The following is a 6,903-nucleotide window of genomic DNA, read 5'->3' as shown; positions in this document are numbered from 1 at the left end:
CTGAGTTTAGGTGGTCCAGTTAAGAAAGCTGTGTTTGAATGCTTGATAAATGATATTGATCTCCTTATAATACCATTTAATTTAATTTGCCTCAGGCAAATATCTTGTATTACTTTAGACTATGCGCCTACTGGCGCCTCGAGAACTGATGATGACTTTAGGGTAGTTACTGTCTCTATAGTTATATTAACGCGTTTGAAATTTAATTCAATCTAAATTTAGCGCTAGATAGTTTTTGATGTGTGTTCTAGTGCCTCTTGTAAATAAAGTGAGATCATTTTTAACATCACACAGTTTACTCGCTATCCCCTTTCTTATCGGTTCAGAGCTGTAGTCCAGACTGGAAACCATGCATTCCTGGTTTGCCTTCACTAATATGCAGCAGCTAAGTAAATGCATGCCGGGATCAAGTGCATGATTTCCGGGAGTTAACGCGCGGTGTCTGAGCATCTTGTATATAACGACCGCGCGAAGGCCAATATTCCCCAGTACGGCTCGAGCAAGCTAGGTTAGTAAGTAGTTTATTATATGACCACCGGGACGTGCTTTCAAAAAACAAAAAATACACGTGTTATGACCGTTTCCATGGAAACGGTTCTTATGGCAAAATCCCGACCCAGAAAGAACGAAACAGAACGCTGAGATCTGCTTAATAACTACCTTGCCATAAAATACAGGCTGCTACTGATAACATTTGTCATTAAATATTCCGGATACTACAAAAACCTCCTCTAATAGGCCGGTAAGTCCAAGAATCAGAACTCCTGCCAGGAGTAATCTGCTAAAATTCTATTACTGACCTGCTTTAGCACGTGCGTCATACTCCTGCCGAAATTGTCTAAGTAGGACTTTACGCTATCCCATAACGAAAACAACTCTCTAATACAAACAAATGTATATATTTACACTAGCCTTATTGTACAAAGAAAAACAACAACAGTTGGTGGGATGTTTTGTAGGAGTAGCATTACGTACCGATCAAAGTCAAATTCAATCGTTCTGATATAGCTTGATTGACAGTAGCTCCAGTAAAACTTCGTTCGAATTTCCTCGATTGATAACTTGGTTTTCCAAAGTGCATCAAATAATTTACACTCGCGAGTACCAAGTTACCCTACCAGGGGAGGGAGACACTGAGGATAGCGACGAATGAAATCGGAATTGCTTTATTTTGTAGGGCATTTCCAGGCGTACCCATCAAGCATGCGTGAAAATACATTACGCAGGCGGGATGCGGGAGATTTTAAATAAGTTAATGGCGGAATGCGGAAGAGAAAACTGAAAAACGTTCTTCCTCTGTAAACTTCACAAACTTTCTAAACAAATTTCTTAAACCGCACTTTATGATCAGCTGTTTTCTTGGAATTTCTGGAAACACCCGAACCTGCAATTCGTACTTTTCACTTTTCAAAGGGAACCTACTGTAGTAAGTAGCTAAAATGGTATTGTTTACCCTCTCAGTTGACAATAATGTAGAGCTGTGACATTCATAAAAACCGAAAACGAAGACTTATGGCTAACTCGAAGCTGTTTGAGTCTGTGATGTCGTGGTCTGTTACAATGGAATTAGGAAGAATGCATCGATCGCATCGATCGTGGAAAGTTTATTATAAAGTGACTGACATAAGTGGTAAATTCACATTCTCTCGCGTCTTAATCATGCGCATGAAGAATTAAAAAAGATCGAGCGACATCAGCTAAATTCTTCTTAGCCTGCGAGCGAGCTCACGTTGGAGCACAAGGGCGCGTGGCATAGCAGCGAGCGAGAAATCCGGAAGCGAAGCCGCGACACGAGAAAGTAAACTTTGCGCCTCTTCACCAGCCGGATCGCATTGCTCGCATTGCTCGCAGGCTAAGTTCTTCTAAGGTCGCCCTCTGTCTTTAAAGCATGTCAGATAGGAAAAGATGTAACACACTCTAGATAGTTTTTTTTCCTCTAGTCGCAGGGGAAGTACCTCAATATCATTTCAGTTTCTTGTTGAGCAATCATTGCGTGAATATCTGTGAACATGCTCAAATGTCACAAACGGCCTTATGACAAAATCACGTGAACCCAACAATCTCGTTTTTGTCTCCACTTGGCACGTCAGATGCTGTGAAACTGAAATTTTTTTTATGAATGTTAATTACACGAGCGACCCTATTATGAACAGTGACACGCGGAAGTCTCTGTGCAATTTTTCTTGAGGAAAGCGGACGGCTGAACACAGACCACTGTGCAACGGTAAGTTACTCATTATTTTGTTTAAAACAATATTTGATTACAAGTTCGACTGATAAAAATTACCATACCAATTTTGCTCATTCGGGATATCGAAAAAAGCCTCCTCGTATAGTTGTATGGCCTAGTGGCTATTATCTTGAGGTCCTAAATCAAATGCTCTTGGCACCAATAATTTGCTAGCAGATTGTTCCGGTGACCCACATAAGCAAATGCTTTATGTCCCTCTTAACCAGTTTTTCGAATTTACCACATTCAGAGTTGGGAGTAGACTGCAATGAATCAATCCACCCCAAGTAGAAGTGAACACCTTAATCATGACAGGTTGATCCTGAACAGAGGTTTCTTTTCGCCACAAACAGATGTTCTATAAATACTGTCCTTCCTGTACGGAAGAACAAAAAAAAAACAAAAAAAAAACAAAAACAATATTACGTACCGCAAACACGAATTGAATCGTTCTTATATAGTTTGATTTAGCTCCATTAAAACTTCTTTCGATTTTGTTCGATCTTGATAACTTCAAAACCGCGTATTACATTAAGCTGCCGGAAGGACGAAAATACTAAATATAACGAGAAGAAAAAATATCAGGACAATTTCTTTAGACGGCCTCTCGAGGCGTATTTCCTGCCGCTTTAGACAAAATCCACTCCTCACAGTTCATTTTAGTAACACCGTGGAGTTAAGAAACGATTCGCAATTTGCTGTTTGTCAATGCGTATCCCGCCATTAATTATTAAAGAGTGCATATTATGTTTTTACGAAGAAGTGTCATATTTCGGATCTCGCCTCCTGTTCAAACCCATCGCGCATTCCACCAAGCCCCTGCGAAATATATATCATCCTTTTTCCTGAGTGTTTCATAGAATTCACTTTCGACCCTTTCCAATGTGAAATTCCCTGTGGTAGGTAAAAGTTATCCTTTATTTTTTGGTCTTTTCTTAACCAATTAACAATTGAATGTACTCGAGACTAATAGCAAACTCCAAGCTGTTTGGTTCTGTGACTTCAAGGCCTGTTACAACAGGAATGACGACGAATATCATCAACAGACTGACACAAATAGTAAATTTACTGGCGGTGACCCTGTATGTGAGATTGTCTTTTAATACTTTGGCATTTAAAAGATTGATTAACTGAAGTATCAAACCATATTGGTCATGACGAAATTATTCCGAGCGGTCTGGTTTTTTATATCGGTGAACATAGAAAAGGTCATAAACGGCCGAATGCAAAAATCACGTGCAGACAGCAATATCATTTATTTTGTTGTTCCGCTTATGACGTCAGATGCTGGCAAACTGAAATGGTTTTACGGATGAATAATTTGAGTGAGCAACAGAATTATTAACAGTAACACACAAACACGCTTCTGCAGTTTTCTTGAGGAGAACGGACGGCTCTATACAAACTACTGCGCAACGGTAAGTAAGTCGTTGTTGTCGGCTTCTGCTAATGACATTTTACCATATCCATCTTGTTTATTCGGGATATCACGAAAACGTCCCAATTAATTTTATTGCGTCTTGGTTAAAGCAGGAAGGTCTCGAACGAAAACCTTTCCTAGCAGTAATCTGCCAGAAGAGGATATTTGAGCTGCCTTCGCTAGCTTAAGTTATTACTACACATCCTTCCCGACTTCAGGCTTGAGCCAATAGACTGCAATAAATCGATAACACACCTATTATTATAGTTAGGTAAGGAAGAAATTGTCCATTTCCCGACCCAAGAGGACAATACACTGAGTTCTCCTTCCGATACCTTCCTGGAGGGGGTGGGGGAGGCACTTAGAACTACGAGGAATAAAATCTGACCAGTCAGTTTTATTTTGTTTGGGCTCTTTAGGTGCATTTTGTGTTTCGTGAGCTAATAACGTATTCCCTAAGAGATCAGTTTCGCTCGCACAAAAGTACAAAATACGTTTCTCACGGGAATGCTTCCTAGTTTTCAGTTTTCAAAGGAAGCTCCACTATGGTAAGCAGCTAATCTTGTATTGTTTGTCCTCTCAGTGGACAATAATAAGTCGTTACCACATTCATAAAAAAAAAAAAAAAAAACATAGGGAAGGCTGAATTCGAAGTCGAAGCTTGTTTGTTCTGTGATTTCCTTAGCAGAGGTCATAAATGGCTTTATCAGTCAAAGTGCACGAGCATACGGCAATATCTTTTTCGTATTTTGTTTCTCTTTCCTCTTGTGATGTCAGATAATTTGAAACTGAAATATTTTTGTGGAACCATAATTTATGCGAACAGCACGCTATACTGTAACAATATCACCTAGACGCCCCTCTGCAATCTTTCTTAAGGAGAGCAAACGGCTGTACACAGTCTGCTGCGCAACGGTAAGTTAGTCGTAATTATATTTTGTTTCTAACATTGTATAATTTCGGCTTCCACTGTTAACAGTTACCATATCGATATCGCTTTTTCGGGATATCCCGAAAACCTCCTCATATAATTGTATGGCCTAGTGTTTATGGTCTCGATATCCCGAATCAAATGCTTTTGCCAGCACTGCTAGTGCTCTGTTAGTGACCTGTTTTAGCTAATGCCTCATGTCCCTACCAATCTGTTATGGAATACATTTAGGGTTGAGATAAGACTGCAATGGATCAAGAACACACCTCTATGGTAGTCACTTTACAAAGACGTTGATCATCTCCACCAGGATTTTTCAAATGGGGGGTGGGGGGAGGTCACACTGTGTCAAAGTGGGAGTACTCAACAGATTGGCATGTTGTTTTTGCCACCTGTTGTAGGTTGTTTCCTTAAAAAAGGCTTACAAAAGGGGGAGTCACGGGTACCTTAGAACCCCCCTCCCTAAGCTACGCCCTTAAAGTAGAACCTAACTCTGTCACAGAACGGGCTTCTTTCAGTTACGAAATGCTGTACACATACTGGCCTCAGTGAAAGGACGATAACTAATACAAATTTGGCATGTTTTGCTCTAGCAACATCACGAACCAATCAAACTCGAATTAAATCGTTCGCATATATCTTGAATGAGCTCGACAAATATAAGTTGGATTTTCTTCGATTGATAATTTGGGTGTCGCAACAAATCAAACGAGGCAATGTAGGATAACGAATGAACTCTGAACAGTAGTAGTAGTAGTAGTAATATTTTTGTTTTGTTTTGTTTTGTTTGTTTGATTGTTTGTATCTTTGTTTTTTTGTGGCCTCTAGAGGGGTATTTCGTGGTCATTGAGCTAATGCGCGCTCCTTGGAAATCACTTCACTGAAACTTTAGAGTTAACAGAGAAAATGCGATTTTCTGTTTTCTATATTATTCTTCTGTATCTTACCATGAACTCTAAAAGAGTCGCGCCTCCAGCTCGCCGAAAAGAGGATATTATCTTTCCACCAAGGTATTTTTACCCCGTACCCTTTTTTAAACTCACATCCCGGATACCCACAAACGCATGCGTGATACGATCATCTGTTTCCTTGAAATTTGGGCTATCTCGTCTGCATATGAAAACTAAAGAGAGCAAAGAATGTAATACTTATTAGAATTACTCTTTTATTTAGCTGTCTTCCAGCTATTTTATTTGTGTTGGTCATTGTCTGCCTTTATCTTGCAGGGGAATTCCCTCACTCTTATTTCAGTTTCTTAGTGGTGGTTTCCCTTTGATGTCAAGATAGTGTAACTGAAAACCGTAAATTTACATCGTCCTTCAAAACATGAGCTTTAACTCTGCCAGAAAAGTCAATATTAAATACTATTAAATCATTTCCTCTGGAAGAAATCTGCATGTATAGCGTGACAAATGTTATTTGGGTTGCGAGCTCTAACAATGAGTCACGCAAGAAAATATAGTCGCGCGAATGAATGCTCGCTAGAAGTAACGCTTTTCGATATACAATCTGCTTAACTTCTTCTTTTTTATTATTGAAACAGTTACTGTTGTTGACGCGGTTTGATTTTCGATTCATCCTGTTGTTCTGAACAGACTGGTGAGTACAAATTACTTTACAGTAGGAGGATATCATTTAAAAGTTCTTCATAACTTGTGTGCAAGAAGCAAAACTTTGTTTATTGTGGAAGGTGCTGCATTCCCTAACCTGGGCTTAATTAATTTACCGTACTTCTGTACGAATTAAAACGGTTTACGATTTACAATTTTTTTGGAAGTGAAATTAACTGCAGTGAAACCTGTATTTAGTGGACACCGTTAGGACCCTCATTAGTGTCCGCTTAATACAGGGTGTCCGTTCAAAACAGGGTCTAATATGTCGTGCGATAATAGTTAACTAGTAACTCTTTTATAGCACAGTGTACCACAGTGTAAGATCAAACATTGCTCATAGAACAATGTTCAGTCAGTAAATGCATTAATCTGGAATAATCGCTTAGCTTTAAAACGACATCGCTGAACAATGTTAAAGGAGTCTCAGCTAGACCTTTAGAAGTAAATAGCTCTTGAAGTGTCCGCTTATTGCTGGTTTTGTACAACTTGGTGTCCGCGTCCGCTTAACAGAAGTGTCCGCTGAATGCAGGGTTTTTTTGCAGTGAATGTGGGATGAAAATTTTGGGACTTCAGCCGCTGTCGACTTAATAGAGGGTTTCCACTTGATATGGGGTCCGCTTAATACAGGTTTCACTGTAAATGCTGTTTCGTAGAATAAGACAAGCGAACTTTCTACAAAGTCGATTCGACAGCCACTGCACAGATTAGA

The sequence above is a fragment of the Orbicella faveolata genome, unplaced genomic scaffold, assembly GCF_042242905.1.
Source record: "Orbicella faveolata isolate gen_17 unplaced genomic scaffold, um_ofav_v1 contig_26, whole genome shotgun sequence".
Taxonomy (NCBI): domain Eukaryota; kingdom Metazoa; phylum Cnidaria; class Anthozoa; order Scleractinia; family Merulinidae; genus Orbicella; species Orbicella faveolata.
The sequence above is the reverse complement of the archived record's forward strand: the minus strand, read 5'-3'. Positions refer to the sequence as shown.